Source organism: Microplitis mediator, chromosome 1, assembly GCF_029852145.1.
Source record: "Microplitis mediator isolate UGA2020A chromosome 1, iyMicMedi2.1, whole genome shotgun sequence".
In the NCBI taxonomy this organism is placed as follows: Eukaryota; Metazoa; Arthropoda; class Insecta; order Hymenoptera; family Braconidae; genus Microplitis; species Microplitis mediator.
In genome coordinates, this window is record NC_079969.1 from 23,283,826 (window position 1) to 23,308,900 (window position 25,075).

The 25,075-nt window shown below is 29.9% G+C and overlaps 1 protein-coding gene across 5 annotated transcripts in view; it reads right to left on the reverse strand.

Moving 5' to 3' along the window:
* The window catches only part of LOC130664844 (semaphorin-2A), a 453,448-nt gene that overhangs the window by 415,559 nt on the left and 12,814 nt on the right, over positions 1–25,075 (reverse strand). For 2 of the 5 annotated variants that reach the window (XM_057465412.1, XM_057465177.1), the window contains exon 1: positions 6,396–6,604. The exons of the other annotated variants lie outside the window; for them this stretch is intronic. The gene's annotated coding sequence lies outside the window, so the exon portion shown is untranslated. Of the gene's footprint in view, positions 1–6,395; positions 6,605–25,075 lie in introns of those variants that run through there. 5 annotated transcript variants of the gene reach the window in all.

Genomic DNA, 25,075 nt, shown 5'->3' on the forward strand with positions numbered 1-25,075 from the left:
GTAGGGTAAAATTGTTTGTTAAAAAAAAATTATTGTCCAGCTACGAAAATATTCTGAACGCTAGAGAAAAACAGACGTGTACAGTAATATTTTTTTGACAGATCAAATTTTTTAAAGATATTAAACAAGTAAATAAAACACGAATGAAATATTTTGTCTTGAAATTATAAATTTATTTCTCTGTGTATTGATAGACTACTCGATAATGATGTATTTCAAAATCTCATCTTAGTTCTATCTACTTTCTTAATGTCATTCGTATGTACACTCGGAATAGTATTGAAAATTCAGATTGGTCCCCACTCAACAACACCTTTTCTCAATACACGACTTCTATTCCGGGCGTTTTTATTCAAACAGACACCCGGGAACGAGTATAAAAGAAGAAGGAAAGTCGAGTGGAGAAGAAGAAGTTAAAAAAGAATAAAAGAGGCCTCAAAGTTACTCAGATCTCACTACAGTCCGTCTATTTTCACATTGAGAAAAACCCGGGACGGCCGATAAGTCGATCCGCCGACGACCCAAAAGAAAGCTTTCAATGAAAGCTTCCACTACTGACTGAGATTCGTTTCTCTCTTATTTCTATATTCCTTGTACTACTCGTTCAATCTAACTCTCGACAAACTTTTTACGTGGAATGAGAAGCAAACCTACATCTTCGACGGCAACCAAATCATTTCCTGACCAGTATACTTTCGAGATAGAAAAGAAAAAAAAATAAATAAATAATGGACGTATATTTAAGTTATCATTTGTTGTACAATCGATTCCTTTTCCTGTTTGAAAACTATCATTAAAAATCTAACAGTTAAAGTCGTAAATTCAAATAATTTTAATTTTAACCAGAGGAATTTAATCAGATAAATTTTAATTCTTTTTTTTTTGGGTAAAAACCAAAACAAATCGTGATCTCAATGAACGATTGAGTTTAAAAAAAAAATGAATATATTTTTTATATTTACACTCAAAAAAGTAATAAAATCTCATGAAAAAATTTCTTTGATTGTATTTTGATTAATATAGTCGTGGATTAAAAAAAATATTAACATAATACGTCTGACATATTATATCCCATAAATATAATTTGACATATTGTAGTACATCATAAATAAAATAAAAAAAAAAGTTATATTTATATACAGTATTAAAAAAAGGCAATAAAAAATGTCTATTGCCCTTTGGCAAAATCATATAAAAAAAGACTCCCCTTATTTCCAAAACATGTCACGAATTATGAGGGGTTGACGCGTAGAATAAGTATAAAATACGCTGTGGTATATCATGTTCGTTGAGAGACCACTATTTTTTGTCAATATCAGTAACAATAAAAAATATAAAAATAAAAATAAAAAATAAGGAACAACAGTGAAAACGCAATATTATTGTATGTAATATTTAAAATTTTATCGGTCCCCGAACAAATATAGAAAACACCGAAAAATTCATAAACTCATAATTCAATAGAGAGCGCTACCACTGAATTCCAATGGTTAGTAAGCTTTCTTATGAAAATATTTGAATTTTTCAACAACTATTAAATCGACACCTGATTTTTCATCATTTTTTTTTCGCGTACGAGCATCGTATGGCGCAATGATTTATGAAGGAACCAGCAAAAAAGTAGTTGAGGGTGAGCTTAACGAAAAGAGAGAGAGAGAGAGAGAGTGAAGGTTAGTGGATTTGGGTAGATATTCAAGCCAGTCAAGCTTGACGTCTACTTTACTGTTGATAAAAAAGACAACACCGTAAAAAGCTGCTCAATAAAACATAAGATGATGTCAAGTAAAGCGAGTCAGAGTAATACGCACTAGAAGAAAGACGAGGAAGGATACCTCGGAATTGTTAAAGAACAGTTGGATGGATGAAAATGAAAAAAAAAAGAATGGATGTAAAAAACATAAGGAAAAGGTGACTGGCGATCCATAGAAGCTTTCAACTGGGCAATTGATTCTCACTTATACCAACAAAATCACACATACGATTCACGTGGGTTCATAAGATTGTGAAAAATTTATCATCATCCCACAGAGAGAATCCGAGCAAGAAGGTAATACATATTTAAGCGTTCGATCATCACTTCTTATTCGTAGACTTTAAAATTCTTACATACGTTATGTACCTACACTTCATACATTTTATTGTTTTATTGATTGATAAGTTAAGTTTTCCGCATGAAAATAACATATCGTCAAAATATATGTAAAAATATATGATAAATATCAGAAAATATATGTGGCCAATTTAACTATATTTTCTGATCTATTTTTTTTTTATATTGAAAAAAATAATATTGATCGAATACGAATCCGTATATGTTTAGCATATATAAAATATATATGTCAATTATACTCTCTAAGTATGAATTAGTGATTTTTCACTAATTTCAAGTGAATATTCACTAATTGTCAATGCTGCAATCGTACCACGCAGAATTAGTGAATATTCACTAAATGAATACGTGAATATTCGAATTCACTGATTTGATAAGTGAATATAAGAATCCACTAAATTGAAAAGTGAATATGGGAATCCACTGATTTCATCGGTGAAAAAAAATATAATATTGCAAAAAAAAATATAAGACACTTGTAATTAGATCCGAAATGTGATCAATGTATTAGAATCATTACTTAGAGGAAGTATACATGATTTTGATTGATGAGAAAATCCCGGTGACTGCTGGGCTCGAACCTGCATCCTTCCGATTCAGAGTCTTTGATGCTATCCACTGCGCTGACCTACGCATGTGATCGCGTGAGTGTAAATAGTATATTCGTTATGATATCAAACAATAACTGATAAAGAAATAAAAAATCCGCGATGTTATGATTGACGTACTCTTCATATAAATATATTATTGTTCTGTACTTTTATTTTTTTTTCTTTTGAAAGTTTTTTATTAAAATTTTTAAAAATAACACCATAATTATGAATTATATTTATATCTAATAAAATATTTAATTATTTGCTAGTTAAAGTTACTAGTGAAATTGTGAAATTCATAAATTAAGAAGTGAATAACAGTTTCACTTGTAGAAATTATGAAAATATCACTAGTTCAGTAGTGAAAGTCACTAATTTGCTAGTGAAAATTACAGTACTAAATTTATTAGTGAGAATTCACTAATTTGTTATTTAAATACACTGATTAAGAAGTGAATATAGCTTCACTACCGTAATTAATGAAATTTTCACTGATTCATGTTAAGAGAGTATATAATATAAATTATATGCTACCATATATCATTTCATATAAAAATTTTATATTTTTTGAATATAAAAGAAAATATATAAATACAATACATTATAAGGTAAATGTAAATGTATATATAGCTTACTATAAAAAACATATAAGTTACATATATGGAATACATATATTTACTACTGTATATAATTTTCAATTAAATCGGCCAAAATCTCTATATGATTTTTTATGATATACAATATAATATATCATATATTTTTTTGTTGCAAACATATATGATTTTATATATTTTAACCATATATTGTTTTTTCATGCGGGTCTGTATACACAGGATTAGCAAATGAGAAAAATACAGCTGAATATTTTACGAAAAACCATTACTTTTTTTTATATCTTCAAACCTAATAGAATATTAAAATAAGCTAAAAAAAAAAAAATTGAAAATTAGTCTACGCATTTGACTTACAAAATGAACCCTGAGATTTCTCGAGCAATTGTATTTAAAAAAAAAAAAAAAAAAAACGGAAAAGTTTAAACTCGTCTTAACCTACTTTCTAACTCACCCTTTTAAATGAAAAATTAAAAGAACTCCCGCTCACTTTCTTTAGTACCACCGTGTTCCGCATTTATCGTTATTCTTTACAACCTCCGTCAAGGAATTCATTGTCATCCGCACAAGAATTCCGATGACTCTACCAATGATGAAAATTTTATTTATTAAATATCGATAACAATACAGTCAATAAAAAAAATAAATTGAACATTCAATATTAAATAAATTCTTAATAAAAAAAAATATTAATACTAACAATAGAAAAGGAAGCGATAATATTTCTCACGTATGATTTTATCAGGATAATTGATATGTTGATATTTAATTAAGCTCGATATATTAAATATAAAGAGTCATTTTACTTGACTTTAACAACAGTGACCTGACAATGTCGTTGTTAGTAACAGTAGGGTAAATAACCAAAAGATATATGACGTAAAGCAGAAACGAGAAGTCACATTTGTAATCCTGATGACGCGATAATGCTGACCACCCTGCCAACCAAAACAATTTATAAGTCCTATCTTGACAGGGTATTTTAAATTATGAAACTCTTTATAACCTACGCGTCTCAACGTTGTGTACAACAGTCTGTAAATAATTATATCTATATATACTTCCTTTACTCCTTGTAGTCGGTGCCGTGATGACTACTATGTACTAAAACCCACCAATATACCAAAGTTAGTTGAGGTATAAACGCGAAAGCTATAATTAATTGATCCTTTCGAAAGCATTAATTGCACAGCAGCCTTGATATAGTCTAAAATTATCGTTCGTTCAACTCAATAGACTACAGAGTTGCTACTAAATACATTTTTAGTTGATAATTTGAATAAAAACTTAATTAACTTCAATACTTCGATACTAAAACTTCGATACTAAAAACTTTTTTTTAATGTTTCGAATATTTGTCTGCCCTTTTATTTTATTTAATTGATAATTAAAAAAGTTTCCTATCAATTATAAAATTTTTTAGTGATTCAATAACGGGGATAAAAAAAATTAATTAGGGGAAATAAAAAATAATAGGAGGATGTTTAATTAATTTTAGTTACTAATTTTCTGTCATTATGTTTGTGAGAAAAATAAAAATATTGAATGGCTAATTAAAAGTGATATTAATAATCGAATTACTAGAGATATGTCGATACATAAGTAATTTGATCGGGTTGTTTTGAGATCAGTTTGCTTTGTGATTGAAATATAATCGCCCACGCAAATATTTAATCAATGAAAAAAATAAAATACAGAAGCATTGATTTCATGTTCAGTGTAAAAATAGAACAAATATTCACGAAATTTTGGTAATAAATGACAGGCTCCCTGCCTTTATAAATCCGGAATAATTTCTCATGCAAAAATTTCTCAGCAATAATTACTCAAACAAAAATTGATCCGACACAAAAATGCTGTAAGAAATGAAATTATTTGATTTTTCACCATATTTGTGGTGAGAAAATATGCCTTCAGAAATTATTGCTGAGAAATTTTGTCGCAAGAAATTATTGCATGAGAAGAAAAAGACGGTCGCCTAAATGACACAATGATCAAACAATAATTACAAAATCGCGAGGTTTTGTCACTTTTATTGGATGACTTTTTCAAGCAACTGAAGAATAACAAATTGCAGGCATGCATTTAACAAATGAGATATTTTAGTAATTAATCAATTTTAGTTAACCCTTGCGTTGGAAAATATTTGCATAGTGAACGCGGATTAAACCCGGAGTGAATGATTTTTTATTTATTTAATCCCCTCGGAGGGAATTTATTTTAACATCAAAACTCCGGATTGGCGTGGGTGCGAATTAAAAAAAAAATCCACATGTCGAAATCATTTCGCTAAAAAAAAACTCCCCATTCACTCCGTTTTTTTTTTGTATTCAAACTCCGGAATTCCGAGTGGATGCGGATTTAAATAAAATTCATATTCCCTCCGAATTGACTCGATGTTTTAGTGGTGGCTTTTCAAGCAACTGAAGAATAATAAATTGCAGGCATGCATTTAACAAATGAGATATTTTAGTAATTAATCAATTTTAGTTAACCCTCACGTTGGGAAAAATTTGCATAGTGAACGCGGATTAAATCCGGAGTGAATGATTTTTTATTTATTTAATCCCGTCAGAGTGAAATTCCCTCGGAGGGAATTTATTTTAACATCAAAACTCCGGATTGGCGTGGATGCGAATCGAAAAAAAAAATGTACACTTTGAAATCATTTCGCTGAAAAAAAAAATTCCCCATTCACTCCGTTTTTTTTTTCAAACTCCGAAACTTCGAGTGGATTCGAATTCAAGTAAAATTCATATTCCCTTCGAATGGACTCAATTCTTTAGTGTGAGACACGAAAAAGTTGCTTAAGATTCACGCATGGGTATTTTGTACCCATAATTAATTATTTTATCAATCATTAGAAAATTTTTTCAAAAACATGCGTTCCAAAATGGCGCATTTGAAAAAAGGCCCGACTGATCTTTACCCAGTGTCTCGTAGTCTTTTGAGGGTTAATACCTAAAATATGTTAATCGTACGTCAACATTTAAACTTCAGTACGTTTTAAGAGACTAAACACAAAATTACTTTGACCTGTAACCATAACAACGTTTGATAAATGAATAGAACAAAACTTACCATAAAAATTAGCATATTTAATAAATAGAATAATCCTTCTAAGTATCACTGTCTTTTTTAAACTAAAAAAATTACTGTGTTAATTGAATAACTTTATAATTTATACAATAAGACGACTGTAAGTAGTATCCATGTAACACGTGGAAGAATCACTTAGTTAATAATTTATATTTTCAACTATTTGCTACACAATTTACTGCGGATTATTTAAATTCACTACGTATATTATATAGATATTAATTTCGGTATATATACATATATATAATCATATTTATATTTGAATTTTAAATATTAAATTTCTAGTTTACACACTTATTCTACACTATGAATAATATTATAGGTCCTGGTGATTCTATTTTCGCAAGAGATAATGATAAGGAAATTTAATATTTAGTGATAAAAAAAAATCTATAATTAATTTCACTACATTTATTCATGGTAATAAATTTTCTAATGATTATTAAGTATAACAATATGGTTGGGATCTTACACAAATCGAGGATATGGAGAGAGTTAAACCGAGTTGTGACGTAAAACACTCGCACGCTTACGGTAGACTGAAATTCCGTACTGAGTGCAGCTACCCTTCTGAGTATAATAGTGCGCATGCGAGATAAACAAACCATAAAGAAAAAAAAAGCTGCTACGCGACAGTAGATATAATACCAATCCTTGAACATACGACCTACCTACGATGTTTAAGCTTTATGTGCGATGACAAAAACATTATGAACTTAATCAAGACTAAACACAAAAATTCTGACGTTAATGTTCTGCTAATCATTTTCATTGTATGAAGTTAAAAATATAATGTACGAAAAAGTGGATCGGCATAAAACTTTATCGCGATTAATTACTGAATGAAATTAATTGTAAGTACTCGCAGATAAATTTTTAGTAAAAATTACCCGAAAGTTTGATACTGTGAAGACATGTGGTAAATATTTGAATTTCTCCCATGCACGTTATAAACTATACTACTGGATAGCATGTGAATGAAGTGCAGTTTCTACTAACAGTAAAAATTTAAATACTGGCTAGATGTCCTTAGTACCGAAATTTATGCGTAATTTTTACTCAAAAATTCTCTGCGTGCAGTAAATTGATTGCTTACTTAGAGCTGACGGAATTTTTAATTTTTTTAAAGAGAAAATTTATTGATTTTACTCAAATTTTGAAAAATATTGACACGAGGTCTCAAAAAAATGTCAACTTTTCATGTACCTGAAGATCGGAACGTTTTTCGAACCACGAAAATGAAAAAAATTGATGAAATTTGACTGCTTAAGGGGTAGTTTCGCAGTTAAGGGTTGGCTTAAGATTTTCTGCTGACATATTAGCATCTACGTGCGAAACATTTTAGAAATCTAGTCATCCAGTAGATTTTTTACTTTCCAAATTTTTTTTTCGTAGGGCGAAAAACGTTACGATTTTCAGGTACATAACTTTTCGGAATAATATTTGAATAAATTCGTATCAGCTATTCGTCTATGGCAAGAGTTACTGATTGATCTCGTAAATTCACTTTCCGTTAAGATATTTAAAACTAAAGCGTTTAATTATTTCCTAGATCTTGAATCAAATAGCAGTTACTAGGATTGTTTATACTATTCTATTGTATTGCCAAATCTATGTTTAAATTGTTCCTTACATTGATTTTTATATATTGTTATTGAAATTACGTGATTGTATTATTGTTTTTTGTACAAATTGCCATTCGGATGTTGCCTTGGCATATGAACTTAATAAATAAATAAATGTGAGGATTCTGTAACCCTTGAACGAACTTGATCAAGTTTTTGAAACCATTGTAATTAATTTATTGTTTAAAAGTTATCGTAACTGAAAATTTTAAGTTGATTTTTTTTTTGTTTTATTGTAAGAAATGACAAAACGCTATGTATGACCAACCACGTATTTATTAGAACATGAATCAATCTGACAATCAAGTGATAGAAGTATATGGACAGACCTAAGGGCAGGAGGTGAGCTCCTTCAATCTGGAACTGAGCATTATATAGTTCAAAAATGGTTACATTCCCTTCCCATACGAAAAAAATATATATCCGGATATATCCGAGCAAATCTGTATATATGAGACATATATTTAGATATATGTTGCATATATGCAACATATTCCTGATTTGCCCGGATAAATCCGGATATATATTTTTTTCGTATGGGTTGAAGTCTGGGTTCGATTTCCAACTCAGACTATTCAGATTTTTCTCAATTTATCTATACTGTAAAAGAGCGGTGTTAAAAATGGACCCAACTTAATACCGCGAGGTGTTAAAATGAAATAACATCGGTGTAGGCAATGAAAACTACTGTAGGTAATGATATTGTCTGACTAAAACCTATGTATACTACTAGACTTTGAGCCACAACTGAAACAATCAACTGAGGGTGAGAGAAAATATCCAAGTCCGACAGTTATACCCATGGGTTTTCATTAAATGATGGATGTTCTTAGTTGAATATACCAAAAATATGTATGTGCAAATATAGTCTTTCATCATTTTTGTTACAATCTCAAAAGTTTAACGTATATAAGATAAAATCTCGCGTGTTATCGAAATATACATAATGTGAAAATGAAATTCTATAAATCATACGATGGCTATCTTGTACCTGGTAGAAACATTTAGTTGAATAGTTTCAACTTTTCGATTTGAAAACTATAAATTTTATAAAATAACGAAATATTGGTTTCAGTCCGATTTTATAACTCAAATTTTTAACAAGCAAACACTAACAGCTCAAAGTCTAAGGAATTGTTGTTGGCTGTTTTTAGATAGATATTAGTATGTGTCTGGTAATCAAAAAGATTTATCTAAAATAAAATCATATTGATTTTTTAGAGCAACTAGATTAAGAGTTTCGAGATATTGATGAAAAAAATTTCAAAGATACACTGAGAAAAGAATTTATCAAATATTAATGAAATTTATCAATATTTGATAAACGATTTACTTAGATTGTTCCCAAGTCGGTCATTATCAAATATTAATAAACAGTTTATGAAATATAAATAAACGGCCTATTAAATATTCGTAAACATGTTTATTAAATATCAATAAACAGTTTATCAATTAATGATCGGCGGTTTATCAAATATTAATAAATACGGACTGATCTATAGTTTACGATTCTATATACATATATTATATACTATCGTGATAGGTAAGCAGTTTGTTTGGTTAATATAGGTTAGGTGGAATTTAGCAAGTCCCACTTTTTAAATAATTTTTCCATAACACGTTATTTATTTTTTTTTAATTATTTAAACAAGTATTAAAACAATTCATTAGTTGTAACGCGTATATAAGGCAATCTGTTAGGTTAGAGGGTACAACGCCACCACACTCATCAATACTATATACAAATCTCACATATCAATAGTTGATAAAAGTTTATTAAATATTAATAAACTTCTACTAAATATTGATCAGCGACCTGTCAAATGTTGATATCAATTTATTAATATTTAGTCGATGAAAAGATCGATATTTGATATGTCGATACTGCCATTCTAATATGCCTTATTCCACATTTGAGAAATTTTTCAGGAGACGATACAAACGTTTCACGGTCGGCAAAACAAAATTATTTGTAATATGTTTACATTGGTATAACCTATAAATTTATTTTAATGTTTTTCATAAAATACAGGCATTTGTAGTGAATAAATAATTTTGAATTTTATACCGTAAGAAGAGTAAAAAATTATGCATAATTACCTTCTTATTAATGTCGTTAATTGCTTGCTTAAAATTAACTTAAAATTGAAAATGTTAAGCGTGACTGAACCTATGCGAATGTGGGATACGACATATTAGAATGGCGCGAAAGTATGCGTGTGGGATACGACATATTAGAATATTTATTTAAAAATACTAAATAAACAATTTGACCTCTAAAATTTTTACATAAGCTGCACATTGTTACAATGATTCCATTTTTCAAAAAAAAGTGATAATGTCAAATTTTGTGGGATACGCCCTATTAGAATGGCAGTATCGATGTGTAGGATAATATTTAAAAAATATAGTCGAATATTTGATATACACTGGTCACAGAAATTAAGGGATAGAAAAAAAATCCGAAATTTTTAGGTGATTTTCAACATGCTGTAACTCGGTGAAAAATGGTCGTATAAAAAATCTAAAAAAAAGCAAATTGTAGCCTCAAGTTTCTAGTTTTCAGATCTGGACCTCAAAATTTTTTATCATGTACGGTTCCGGAGTAATCATAAGAAAACCAACAAAAAAAAAATTTTCAAAATTTTTGCTGGTCTTTCAATACCTCTATGGGCGACAATAATTTTTTTTTAATAATCCGACTGTCTGACTTTTCTCGGAAATTTTATGCCCTTTAATTTGGTGGCCTTAAAAAGTCTCTACGACGATTTGGCGCCGAGTTATCATTGATCAAAGCAAAAAAGTCCATTTTGGCTTTGATAATCAATAACTCCGGATGTATTGGTCGTACAGAGAATGGAAGCAGGGTTTTGAAAACTGTAAAACATTCTCTATAAGGCAAAATTAGTGGCATTTGATAGAAAAAATTTTTTTAAAGCGATATTGTTTGGTAAAAAACAGGTCAAAATTCACAAATTTAAGGATATTCGGAAATCTTGCTATAACTTTGGATATAAAGGATGAACGAAGGATATCTTCGGCTTTTTTTCAACCTCAAAGTGTCCTGAAAAAACCCTGAAAATTTCAAATCGCTGCGATTTTTCTTTCTTAGTGCCCCGAAGCTTTGAATTTATCGATTTTGTCAAAAATCACCATAATTGGTAGTTTCTCGGTTTTTGTTCATTTTTTCGATTTGAAAATGGTTTTTTTACCGATAATCTTCATTTCTTCAATAAAAAAGATCGATTATCGAAAAAAATTGAAAAAAAACAAATTTTGAAAAAAATTTTTTTTTTTTTCAAAATTTTTTTTTTCAAAAATTTTTTTTTTTTTAATTTTTTTTTTTTTGTTGTATCTGAAATGATTTATCATTGTCAAAAAAAAATTCCTAAATTTTTTTTTATGGCTGTAACTGCATCTGCTTCAAATGTCAACTTAACAAACATAACCTTTGGGTAACTCTAATGCCGGCGGTAAAAAAAATTTTAGGAATTTTTTTTGACAATGATAAATCATTGCAGATACAACAAAAAAAAAAAATTTAAAAAAAAAAATTTTTGAAAAAAAAAATTTTGAAAAAAAAAAAATTTTTTTCAAAATTTGTTTTTTTCAATTTTTTTCGATAATCGATCTTTTTGATGGAAGAAATGAAGATTATCGGTAAAAAAACCATTTTCAAATCGAAAAAATGAACAAAAACCGAGAAACTACCAATTATGGTGATTTTTGACAAAATCGATAAATTCAAAGCTTCGGGGCACTAAGAAAGAAAAATCGCAGCGATTTGAAATTTTCAGGGTTTTTTCAGGACACTTTGAGGTTGAAAAAAAGCCGAAGATATCCTTCGTTCATCCTTTATATCCAAAGTTATAGCAAGATTTCCGAATATCCTTAAATTTGTGAATTTTGACCTGTTTTTTACCAAACAATATCGCTTTAAAAAAAATTTTTCCATCAAATGCCACTAATTTTGCCTTATAGAGAATGTTTTACAGTTTTCAAAACCCTGCTTCCATTCTCTGTACGACCAATACATCCGGAGTTATTGATTATCAAAGCCAAAATGGACTTTTTTGCTTTGATCAATGATAACTCGGCGCCAAATCGTCGTAGAGACTTTTTAAGGCCACCAAATTAAAGGGCATAAAATTTCCGAGAAAAGTCAGACAGTCGGATTATTAAAAAAAAATTATTGTCGCCCATAGAGGTATTGAAAGACCAGCAAAAATTTTGAAAATTTTTTTTTTGTTGGTTTTCTTATGATTACTCTGGAACCGTACATGATAAGAAATTTTGAGGTCCAGATCTGAAAACTAGAAACTTGAGGCTACAATTTGCTTTTTTTAGATTTTTTATACGACCATTTTTCACCGAGTTACAGCATGTTGAAAATCACCTAAAAATTTCGGATTTTTTTTCTATCCCTTAATTTCTGTGACCAGTGTATATAACTTATCAAATATTAGTAAATTTTTCTCTCCGTGTAACTAATTTCGGTTTATTACTTTTTTTTAAATTATCAATCAACTGCAGATTGGACTGATCTTAAAACCCAAGTGAATCCAAGTCTCGATGAACTGTTTCAAGAGACACCAGAAAATTTTATATCAAATAATGTCTTGGTGAGATTTCTTATGACAATAATCCCTCCTTTGTTTCCTTCAACGTTTGCTACAAAAGGAAATGTTTCTCTCTTAAAGCTAAAAAGCATACGTTCCAATAATGTATTGAAGCTCTTTGAGCTCAAACGCGAAGAAAAGTTTCAAAGCTGGTCTACAGACTCAACCGTTTTCTCGACTTTTTAGTTACAAATCAACTAAAAAAAATCTGACACACGTATAAAAAATAAAATAGCTGTAAGTGGTAATGTGTTTGAGTATGAGAATAAAGTTCGACGTCATAAGAAAAAATCCAAAGGATCAATGTCACTCAAAGTATAACATAACAAGATCGAGTTTTCCTCATAAGCTGAGTAAACGTTAAACGACATCAGGTCTCTTATTTCCGCACACTTTATTGCGTTTTTATGTCCAGTACTTCGATACTACACTAGCCAAGTTTCTCAAGGGGTAAAAATGTCACGACAATCAAGTGAAATAATTCTATCAACTGAAACGACTCTGAGATATATAGCTTTTTTTAGAACGTAATATCGTGTCATTCGCTTGGGATTAATAAAAACTTTTTATGCACATTATACGACTATTCCATGTATTTAACTTTACTTTATTTTTTAAAGTAGGATTAATAATTTTTTACTAACACAATTATGATCAAATTTAATTAGCATGACGCATATAATTATTTAAATATTTTCAATTATGAATAGTGTTTTAACTGATTCAAATTTTAATCCGATTCATCTTTAATTCAAAAAAATTTTTACGCTAAATTTAACTGAATTTGAATCATTGCTTAATTAGTTTGATATATTTATATATATATATATATATTGCACACCTCAAACGCGAACGCGCTCATTAGAGCTCTATTGTCGTATCGAAATCATTAGTGATTTATGACCGTTTAGTTCACATTTAATCATATCTACATATACCGGATATACATTTAAATAATATCATAATCACACTATTTCAACATAAGACTCTAAAGAACAAATCTGATAATTGTAATAATCACGTTTTTCGTACGTTCATGTAAAAATGACTGTATGTACGCCTGTACGATTGTTAAATAATCGCGAGCGCAATGAATTAGTTCAATTTTTTTTATTCATAAATCCAGAATATAGAAGGCGTATTATACTGAAGTCGTCATCTAAGTTCTCACCATTGCTTTTTTTTAATTTCAGCATTCTACTGAGTACACGCAATAGTAGCGGGGCAGCATAAAAATAACAATAATGTTTTTTATGCAACGTAGGCCTGATTAGCGCGCTTTATGACCTCTGCGTTGCGAACCCTAAACGGCTGTTTATCGACCGGTGCAAAGAAGTTGAGTAAAATCAAAATAGAGTCCTCGGCTTCCACCGGCGTTGTGAAACGTGAGTGTTGAAATGACATTTCACCACGCGTCTCAAGATTTTTAACTGAGCTCCATCTATTAAGCATCATAAGAACTCGTTGAACAACTTAAAGTTTTTAGTCAAAATGTAAGTTGAACGGCTAGTACACTAAATATGGCTACTTCAATTTATCATATGTAGAGTGCCTCCGTCCCGTACATGTGGCCCTACGACTTGTGCTGAAAACATTGCACTCACCACATAAAGACTGTCTTAGTAACCTAACTATGCAATATACTATTTTTACACACTTCGTGCGTGGACGTGATGAGTGGCCTTAACGATCATTATTAAATTTTCGGCTATTTCACGGACGCTAAATTATTTCGACTACTCTAAAATAGAATGAATTGTGTACTGTATGTTAGTATATTACACACCAAAGGATAAAAGTAGGATACTCAAACCCAAGTGTGTAACTGCGCGAACACGAGGATTGGGACGTCTTACCTCTCTTTGGGGTGTGTATACTATTTTTCACTAGATTTTGACCTGAAAGTTTAAAATTTTGCCTCTCTTTTCGGGAAAAATGGCGCATATCTAACTCGTTATCATTGTTTTTCTCATAAGAGAAAGGTGCGACTTTCTTTTCGCAAAACAGGGCAGAAATTTAAACTTTCAGTGCAGATTATAAACAATTTTTAAGATTTGGTTCCTGCCGTCACCTGACGATGATCACTTGGGATGGGCATTTTTGGATTTTTCAAACTATTTAAAATATTTTAATAATAGGTGCAGAATATATATATATATATATATATATATATATATATATATATATATATATATATATATATAAGTATGAGTATTACGAAAATTTAAATAATATATAGATACGCTTAATTATTAAACAAAATAATAATCTGCAGACTAAAACTGATGATAGGAAATGCAATTGCTGTCTTTATGTACATTTTACATAAAGTTACCAGCGAGATTGACCACGTATACGTTAGTAAAGTTATCAGCAGCAAACGCTAACCAAGTTATGGTTACGACAGCAACGCTACTGTCTTTATTCTGTACATGAACGAGCATCATACAGTCAGCTGAATTAGCATATAAATTCACAACATCGAATTTCATAGTTTCTATAGCTGAGAATGGATAGAAACCCAACATCTCATGTCTACATTTCGATCTTCATGATTTCACACTCAGTCAAAAGGATGCTGATTGAAACGTCGTCACGTCATTAAATTATCAATCTTGCGAACTTGTTAAGTCAATTTATATCAAGTTTATTACTACATAATGAACAAAACAAACTTTATAATTTACTGAGAAAATTGATTAATTCTGAGTGAAGATTTACAAAATTTATTATTGATTGACTGAAATATACACAAAATCACAAATTTGTAAGTTTGTCTTGTCAAATACTTTAATCAGCTCTAAATTTTAAAACCTCTGCATGACATACACGAAAAAAAAATTTTAATAAATAAAATTACCATCTAACAACGCAAATAAATTTGGACTTTTAACACAAGCAAAAAAAAAAATAACGGAAGTCAAAATTACAAAATGTAAATAATTTTCATTTATGACAACAATTTTTACTAATAGTTCAATTTTTTTAACAACAAAAAAATTAGTGAATTTCCAAAGATTTCACTTTTCTGATCCAGACAATCATTTATAATCAAATTTTTTTCCGCAAGAATTTTTTTTATGTTGCATGAGAAAAATTATACTACACAGGAAGAAAATTATAGAAACGGTTCCCATAATTCAATAAAATTTTTTCCTATACCGACATATAAATTATGACTATAAATTATAGAAGCAGTTTCTATAATTATAGGAATATTTCCCATAATTATAGGACCAGTTCCTATAATTATGGGAATGCTACCCATAACATTATAAGAATAGTTCCTTAATTATAGGAATGGTTCCAATAATTTATAGGAATTGTTCCTGTAATATTACGGGAATCATTCCCATAAATGATAGGAACCATTCCCATATTATTATAGGAAAGGTTCCTATAATAGTATGGGAACTATTCCCATAATATTATAGGAATGGTTCTCATAATGGTATGGGAACTATTCCCATACTATTATGGGAACTATTCTCATATATTATGGGAACCATCCCTATAATAGCATGGGTACAATTCCTATACCATTATGGGAACTATTCCCATAATGCATAGCAAAAGTTCCCATAATTTTCTTTCCGTGTAGGAAATAAGCAAAAAATAAATGTTTATTAACACCATTACAACTTGTCATTCGCTACTGGCTCTCAGTATAAGCCAGGTATATAATAATTACATAAAGTCTAACTAAGTACCGAACATCGCAACTATTTATTTTTATAATTGAACTATGAGTTTAAATGACATTACCAAGTTAGCCAATTGCTATCTAGTTGTAGAATGGTGACTTATAACTTAGATTGGTATGCTTCTGATTAGATAATGATTAATTTCGTTAATACCCGAGTCCAAAACAATTCCATCAAGATTAATGAAAATGAAAAACGCAACAATTGAAATACCCTATCGGAATTTAAAGCTCGAAATCATGAAGACTGAAATCGGGTCTCAACTCTTAGAGAGTTAGAGGACAACAAAAAATTCAAAAACTGTTCCACTGAATCATCCAGCTGTAAAATCTTTACTTAGTAATCTCTCTCTATACTACATAAATCCTAAACATTTATAACGATTTAGGGTAAAGTTAAATTTATCTGATGCTCGATAATCTATCGCTATACTTCAGGTATCATAAATTGTCGCTGATCTTTCAATAATAAGGAGTATATCCTTTTGGAGTGAAAATAAGAAATGAATATTACTAGTACTGCCACTAACGTCACCATTAAAGATCCGAGCCTAGTCTTAAAGTGGAGACAATGGGACACAAAAGAGAACATTACCGTGGGTCGAACGTCCGACCCGACGTCGTTGACTTCCGTTCCCGAGGTCCTGATCTTTTATATTTTTTTCCGTCAAGACAGTTTCTTTCGTCAAGTGTCCTCGCCGGAATGAAGCGATCCTCATCACTGATCTCTAGCACCTCATTTTACACTTGTACTTTGCTTCTTTTACCTCTTTCCTTCATCCTTATACTTTCCTTTACTTTTATACTTATTCTCATCTATACACTTACAGAAAACAATACACCAGACAGTAGATTTTTTTTATTTTCCGGTTTGTTTCACAGTCGTTGTATTTTTATTACATATACCTTGTGAAGGAACCAAAATATAAGAAATTCAGAAGCTGGATATAAACGTGTCTTTCAAACGAAATCTCGTCACGTTCCATAGCTACCAAAGTATGTTGATATAAGTTTGGTATGCAAGTACCAACGTGGTGACGACAGTACGAGCATTGACTCTATTCTTAGCGGTAAAGAAAAATTTATGCAGTTCATAAGAAATAAGAAAAATTTAATTTAAATAATTTTAGTATAATTAAAGAAAAAATTAAACTTTGAAGAAACAATAAGATAAATCTATGAAACAGTGAACTAAATATTTTAAAATTCAACACCTTAACTCTTACTTCCATTTAAATTTGTTCTGACATAATTCCTTTATAACAATCCGATCTAGTTTATTTACTCTCTTATTTTACAGAATAAATATTGTTTCGTAATTGTATGCAACATTTTTTCATACTATTTTATACCACTTTCTTCAACTCAATAGCAACATTTTTAATATTCATGTTCTCTATTATTTTCATGTTAAAATCAGCGTTAGAATCCTCATTTATCCTAATATGAGTCTAGATTCGAAAAACAAATTTTTCTCAAGATTTTGAGGCGTTTTTTCTGTCAGGGGGTATCGTAATATACAAAAAATGTTTATATTATGCGGAGTTATTTGCAATAGGAGTAAAATTAGAGACCACCGTAAAAAAAAACCTATGGATAGCATCATCCTCATCCATCCTCATTTATCCTGAAGTGGGTCTAGATTCGAAAAATAAATTTTTCTGAGGACTTTGAGGCGTTTTTTCTACTAGGGAAGTTGGATACGATCCGTAAGTGAATGGATACGTTTGATTTTCATCTCTTTCTTTGTTTATTCAACATTTTTCAAAATTATTTTGTTTATTAACAATCCAGGCTTATCAAAAGTATTATATTCAGCTGAGTGTGACATTACAAGGACGTATCTATACAGGTATTCTTTGGCTTTGACGCGAATCGTTGCCCTGATTGAAAACTTCGTTTGAATAAAATTTATTCCGATTTAAAGTCTATCGGATTTCAACCGAAATCATTCGGATCGAAGCGCTTATCAATTCACATTTTTACCAGAGTCCCGGATCGAAAAATTTGATCTGATTTTAGTCTAACTTGGTTGTTTTTGAACAAATTGATCTGTCTTCAAAATTTTATAAAAATTTTAAGCTGTTTTTGATCTAGAAACGATGAAAAATGGACTAGTAATAATAATAGGCAGTAAGTCTGATTTCGGTCTGGAAAAAAACAAAAGAAGGCAAAATCTTATGAGAAAAAAATCTGATTTTGATCTCTAGGTGACTAAAACCAGACTAAAAATTATTGGAAACAAATCTGAAAACAGTCTAAATAAGAAATAGTGCAGGCAAAACTTGATTAAATTTCATATGTTAGTTAAATACAAATAAAAAATGAAATTGAATAGAAATAACTTGAAATTTTTATTTGATTTGAGACAGATCAAATTTTTCGACCCCGGGTCAACTAAAGTTCTAATAATGTATTCTTCTAGGTGGCGTTTGCCAATAAGATGTTTCCAGCAGCATTTTTATCTTGACCCATTACCAAATTACATTTTTTATAAAACGTCAATCATTTATTTCGATTTTCATAGACATTTAAAAGGAAATACGAAAATCGAAAAATGTCAATGGATTTTTAACGTTTCATCAAATTTTTTTTGTTAACGGATGAAATTTTTTTATGTAACTTCAATCTTACGCCATGGTACGGAAAAAAAATAGTAATAAAAATGATATAAAAACATTTAACAAGTATGTCTCTTAAAACTTGTAAAATTTTGTTTTGCTTACGATCAAAGTCATGCCTGTCAAGTACCTCAGAACGCAGTTAATTAAAAGTTTCGTCTTAAAACTTTGAAACTTCATCATTTACTTGAAACTGTAGTCTGATTAAAAATTGCTGCAACGTGGAAAATACAGAAAAAAACTACGCTATCATTGTTAGTAGATAATATTATAATAATTTAATATGATTATTGAGCAATAATTAACTACATTAATTAATATGATTATTAATCTGAATAAATTTTCTATAACTTAAAGCGTTATTTAAACTCACATATGGAATGGGTTTGAAACTAAACAAAAATTGCAATACAGTACACCTTGACGAGTAAAAAAGTGTGAGCGAAAAACGAATGCCGTTGAATCTAAAACGATTTTCCGAGTGAATTTAATAAATTTCACTTGAACAAAACGACGTGCACACCCGCTACAAAACGGACGCTCGTCCATCCACGAACATGCAAATTGGAATATGTCCCGCCGGTCTTCATTAAGTCTCGGGGTCCGCAATCAACGTGAAATTCTAGGTCGGCTATAGGAGTATGTGGGTAAAACGGGTCAGGCGTGTGATACCTACACTCTCTATTCTAGTCCTTTGCTCACTCAACCAAATCTACGTACGTTTATACATATAAACATGTACATATATAACAAGTGTTAGATGCGAAATAATAGCAAGTAATTAATTAACTCAAAATTCAAGACAATTAACTTGTACACAGTTATTATAAATAATAAACAATAGACTGGGCCAAAAAAAAACGACTTTTTTTTTTCGATACTGTGAAAATATTTCTGATGACAAAAAAAAATTATTGTGCAAGTTTGAGCCCTTAATATTGATATTGAGAGGTGCATCGTTACGACTTTTAGTTTTTTGATAGAAATTTCATTTTTTACCCAAAACTCGTAAATCATCTATCTGAAAAATTTGAGCAATGTATATTCTTATAGGAAATTGATTTCTCTACAAAAAATCTCTCTTAGTAAATTGACGTAAAACGAGCCGTTTCCTTGTAACCGTGCCTTAAAAATTGATTTTTTTTTAAATTGTTTTTTTTTTTTTGGATTTTTGTAACTACTAGAAAAATTAAAATTTTTTCTAGTCAAGATACATATTCTTAAAGGAAATTTAATGCTCTACAAAAAAGGTCTCTTAACATTTTTTGCTAAATTTACTCCTTCGAAAGTTATTCAGGTTATTAAAGTCGTTTTGACTCAACTTCAACCTTGAATAACATTCGAAGGAGTAAATTTAGCAAAAATGTTGAGAGACCTTTTTTGTAGAGCATTGAATTTCCTTCAAGAATATGTATCTTGACTAGAAAAAATTTTAATTTTTCTAGTAGTTACAAAAATCCAAAAAAAAAAAAAAAACAATTTAAAAAACAAATCAATTTTTAAGGCACGGTTACAAGGAAACGGCTCGTTTTACGTCAATATACTAAGAGAGATTTTTTGTAGGGAATTCGATTTCCTTTAAGAATATTCATTGCTCAAATTTTTCAGATAGACAATTTACGAGTTTTGGGTAAAAAATGAAATTTCTATCAAAAAACTAAAAGTCGTTACGATGCACCTCTCAATATCAATATTAAAGGCTCAAACTTGCACAATAATTTTTTTTTGTCATCAGGAATATTTTCACAGTATCGAAAAAAAAAAAAAAAAATCGATTTTTTTGGCCCTGTCTAATAAACAATTCTAATTTATTGAAGTTAGATGATGAGAGTCGAATTTTTCAAGTGAATTATATTAGGAAAAATATTTAAATAATGCAATATATGGGTATAAAATATAACAAGTTGGGTGAGCGACATTAAATCCCGGGTTAGCCATTAAACATGTATGTATTTCCTATCTGCTGACCGAAAAACACCGAACAACATACAAATTGGTATTCAAGAGGCATTGACATGCTGTCACTCACGCTGATTGCTGTGTCCTACTGGCCAAATGAGTTGAAGGTACAGATAGATTCAGAAAATGAGAGTATCCCATGTCGAAATGTACTATTGAACTAGTCTCTCTACATACAGATACATCCATCCATACCCATATAAATGTAAATAGATATTCGTGGATGTGTGGGTGTATATATACAAGCAACTCATTCACTTTAGGGCAAGGGGTGCCTTGCAAACAAACCGCGTTCTGTTATTTGATTTCACCCACCCACGAAACTCAGCGATACAAATGCGCTTGCCGAGCTTTCCCAGTTTCTATATCGTCACGTCGACCGACTCGGACTCACCAATCGTTTATTCTGAATGAAACTCCCACAGAATTCTAACTTCAATTTATTTTACATATAAATACAGTTTATCTAATTGTATAGCTTTAAATAATTATTTTAATTATTTTATTAATGAAATATCGATTATAATTTTTATAAGCCGACTAAAAATTGCACTCTGTAAATAATTGTTTGTGTGAAAATGATCGAACTTTACACGGTTACCGGCAGTGTGCAATATCAAGAGATGTACTTTTAACACGGGGTAGGTGTTTTATTTCATACTGTTAGGTGTTATTGGTTAAATAATTGTTTAATAATATAATCAGTGATGGAAAATGATTAAAAAACTGCTTTTAATGATAAAAGTAGGTAATTGGTCTTCAATGATAAATATTATTAAGAAATTGTCTATAATTATATTTTCAAAAAATATCTTTTCTGGCGGATCCAAATCACGGTAATGTATTCTAACTAACTTACCACGTTTCACTATAAAATACCGTCTTTGACCGTAAGAAATACCGTAAAATACGGGATTTTACCAAAAATTTCAGTAAAATGCCGCAAAACACGACAAAATGCCTATTGGCAGGGAGCGCGACGAAAACGACATCTGATGGCTACAAAAAATCATGCTCGAGAATTATAAAAGATATATAAAATTAGTGTAAAAAATAAAAATTCGTTTTAAAATCAAAATATAATAATTTATAATGATATAAATAAAAAAGTATAATTGTATTTTTGATAGAGAAAATTAAATTGAATATATTTCGATAAAAAAATTAAGTATAAAAAATTTTAATACATAATAAACACTATTAATTTAGAATAGAATAAGGTTAACCGATAAAATCAAAACAAATAATATATGACAATTACAATGATAATGGTTTAAAAAATAGTAGAATAGTCAATTGAGTTTTTTAACAAAATTGAAGAAAATAATTTTATTTTAATTCATGATAATTTGCTTGTAAATCATAACTAAAAAAACATAATGTTTTTTTAACCTTCCGTTACACGCGCTTTCTCTAGTGTCTCACTCATATTCACGCCAACTCTATTAGCTTAAGTAGTGTTGTACAGGGAATCACCGTATAGCGCGAGTAACGAAGGGTTAAAAAATAATTTTTAGGCAATGATAAAAATCATTATCCAAACCGGATTTGAATCAATAAATTATAAAATATTATTTTAATCTCAAACGATGAGCAAAAGCAAACATTAACGACACAATAACTATTATGAACTATTTTTAAACTTAATTTTCACGTGTTTATATTCAAAGAGAGCATGATTTAACGAAATTGTATCCACAGCGAGCGCTTTGATCGTTTCAGTTGTCCCCACCATATACTAGGCTCCCTGCCAATACTACAGAAAAATATGGTAAACCTCGGTAAAATACCGTGTATTATAGAAAACATTCGGTAATTTGTCGTAGAAACCGTAATTGACCACAATATATGGCAGGTACTTAATTTCCGGTAACTAAACGAAAAAAACAATTAAGTAATAGCAACTCTCTGCACGGAGAGAACTGTCAAGTAAATATGCCTATGGCAGCATAGTAATAATGACATTACTCTATAGTTTGTGTAAGCAGTCAGATATAAGAGCGGCGTGACACAAACTATAGAGTAACGTCATTATTACTATGTTGCATAGGCATATTTACTTGACATTTCTCTCTTTGTGGAATAGTACCGAGTACTTTCTGTGAAAAAAAAAATTTTATACAGTACTGTATGCTATCTAGACTGTATCCACTACTATCCCACTATCCCACTATCCCAGAGAGTTGCCACTAATATATTGTTTTTTCCGTGTAATTTTCCGTTACGGTGAATAACGATAATTCGGATCCGCAAGGATAATAATTGATTATATTACTGATATTAGTAATTTTTTGTTTGATATGATATGAATTAAAACTTGTTAGGCCCAAAACTTCATGAACCTGAAGATCGGAAGGTTCTTCGCGCAACCGAAAAAAAAAATTGGAAAGTAAAAAATCTACTGTGGACTAGATTTACGAAATTTTTCGCATATAAATGCTGGTATGTCAGCTGGAAATCTAAGGCTACCCATAACCTTCGGAAATACCCTTTAAGCTGTCAAATCACATAAATTTTTTGTATTTTTATTGCGCGGAAAACGTTATTAAAAATTTATTAAAAGTAAGAGTAGCTTCGAGATATTAGTAGATGCCATGGAAATATGTCACGATGATAATGTAATTTTTCTAATTAATGCAACTTTAATATTCGTGTAGGTCGCAGTGTTCATATATTACGATTATTATAACCGATATAGATTATTTTAAAATGAAAATTAAATTTTAAGTATTCCAGTAATCAAGAGTTGGAAATGAATAACTTACACATTCACACCATCGGTGATGTGAATGTTTTCATTCAAACGGTCAAAATTCAACACCTTGAATCGGGTTACTTTTACACCAGAAGTATTTAAAATTTTCACACAAAATCATTTACACCACAACGTGGATCTAAAACTATATATGATATACATTTTGAGATTAATTTACAAATAATACTTTAATTTAATTAAACCTTTAGATTTGCTTGCAAAGTTTAATAAAGAGAATTGTATAATTTTCAGTAGAGACCACAAATATAGACAAGCTAATGATTGTAAAATGACGTTGCTTGGTAGCTTATACAAACTACCAACGATAATTGTTATTGACGCAACGATAAAGACAATCGCGGTTAGTATATTGTGTGACACAATTCTGTAGTACTGTGTGTTACTCGGGGATTGCATCGACGATTTAATTAATTAAGAGAATAACTATTGCACCCCCACCTGGTTGGTCATTAACAAATTCAAATTATCGGTGTTTACCAAATGTGTTGATGATGATAATAATTAAAAAAGTTATGTTTTTTTCCAATTTTAAATAAATTGATTACATATTCTTGTTGAATACATAAATTAATACAATGCTCATTACGTAGTTCTATTTATGTCTGTTAATTTATCGATGGAAAATGAAATAATAGTTCATATATTTTGGTATAAAATATTAGTGTCATTCAATAAATGATCACTATTATGATTTTTATCATACATGCGCCGTAATGTTAAAGTCCTGCCCTGTTTAGAGGGAAGAAAGTCGTTCTTTTCTTCTATGAAATAACGAATAATAAAAATTAGCGCATGCGCTATTTTACGGAAAAGAAAGGCAAAAATTTAAGCTTCCAGGATTTGGTGAAAAATAGTGAACACACCGCGAAAGAAGGTGCAGATGTGGTCATTAATGCCTGGTACACTAAACGTAGCAGTTCTATACTTTAGTTTAGGTACTCTCTAAACATGAATAAGTGAAATAAGTGAATATTCACTAATTCTGAGTGCCAACCGAACCAATTTTTTAAACTAGTGGTTCGGTTTGCAATTGGAACTAGTGAATATTCACTTATTTTCACTAATTAATGTTTAGAGAGTATTAATGGTCACACCTGTACACAGAGAGAATTTTTACAAAATTTGAGGTTAAAATTTAGATAAAAATTAGCTTGTAAAGCTGGAACAACTAGCGCCAATGGGACTTTTTGAAGTGCTATCTATAAAATATATATGTATGTAGTATGCTTTGAGACTATACTCCATAAAGAGCACTGTAAAAAAGTTCCATTGGCTGGTTGGTTACAGATTTATTGAACTGGTCCTGTAATTTTTATGGTAAATTTTCTCTGTGAAGTAGGTCCCAATCCGCGTGTTCGC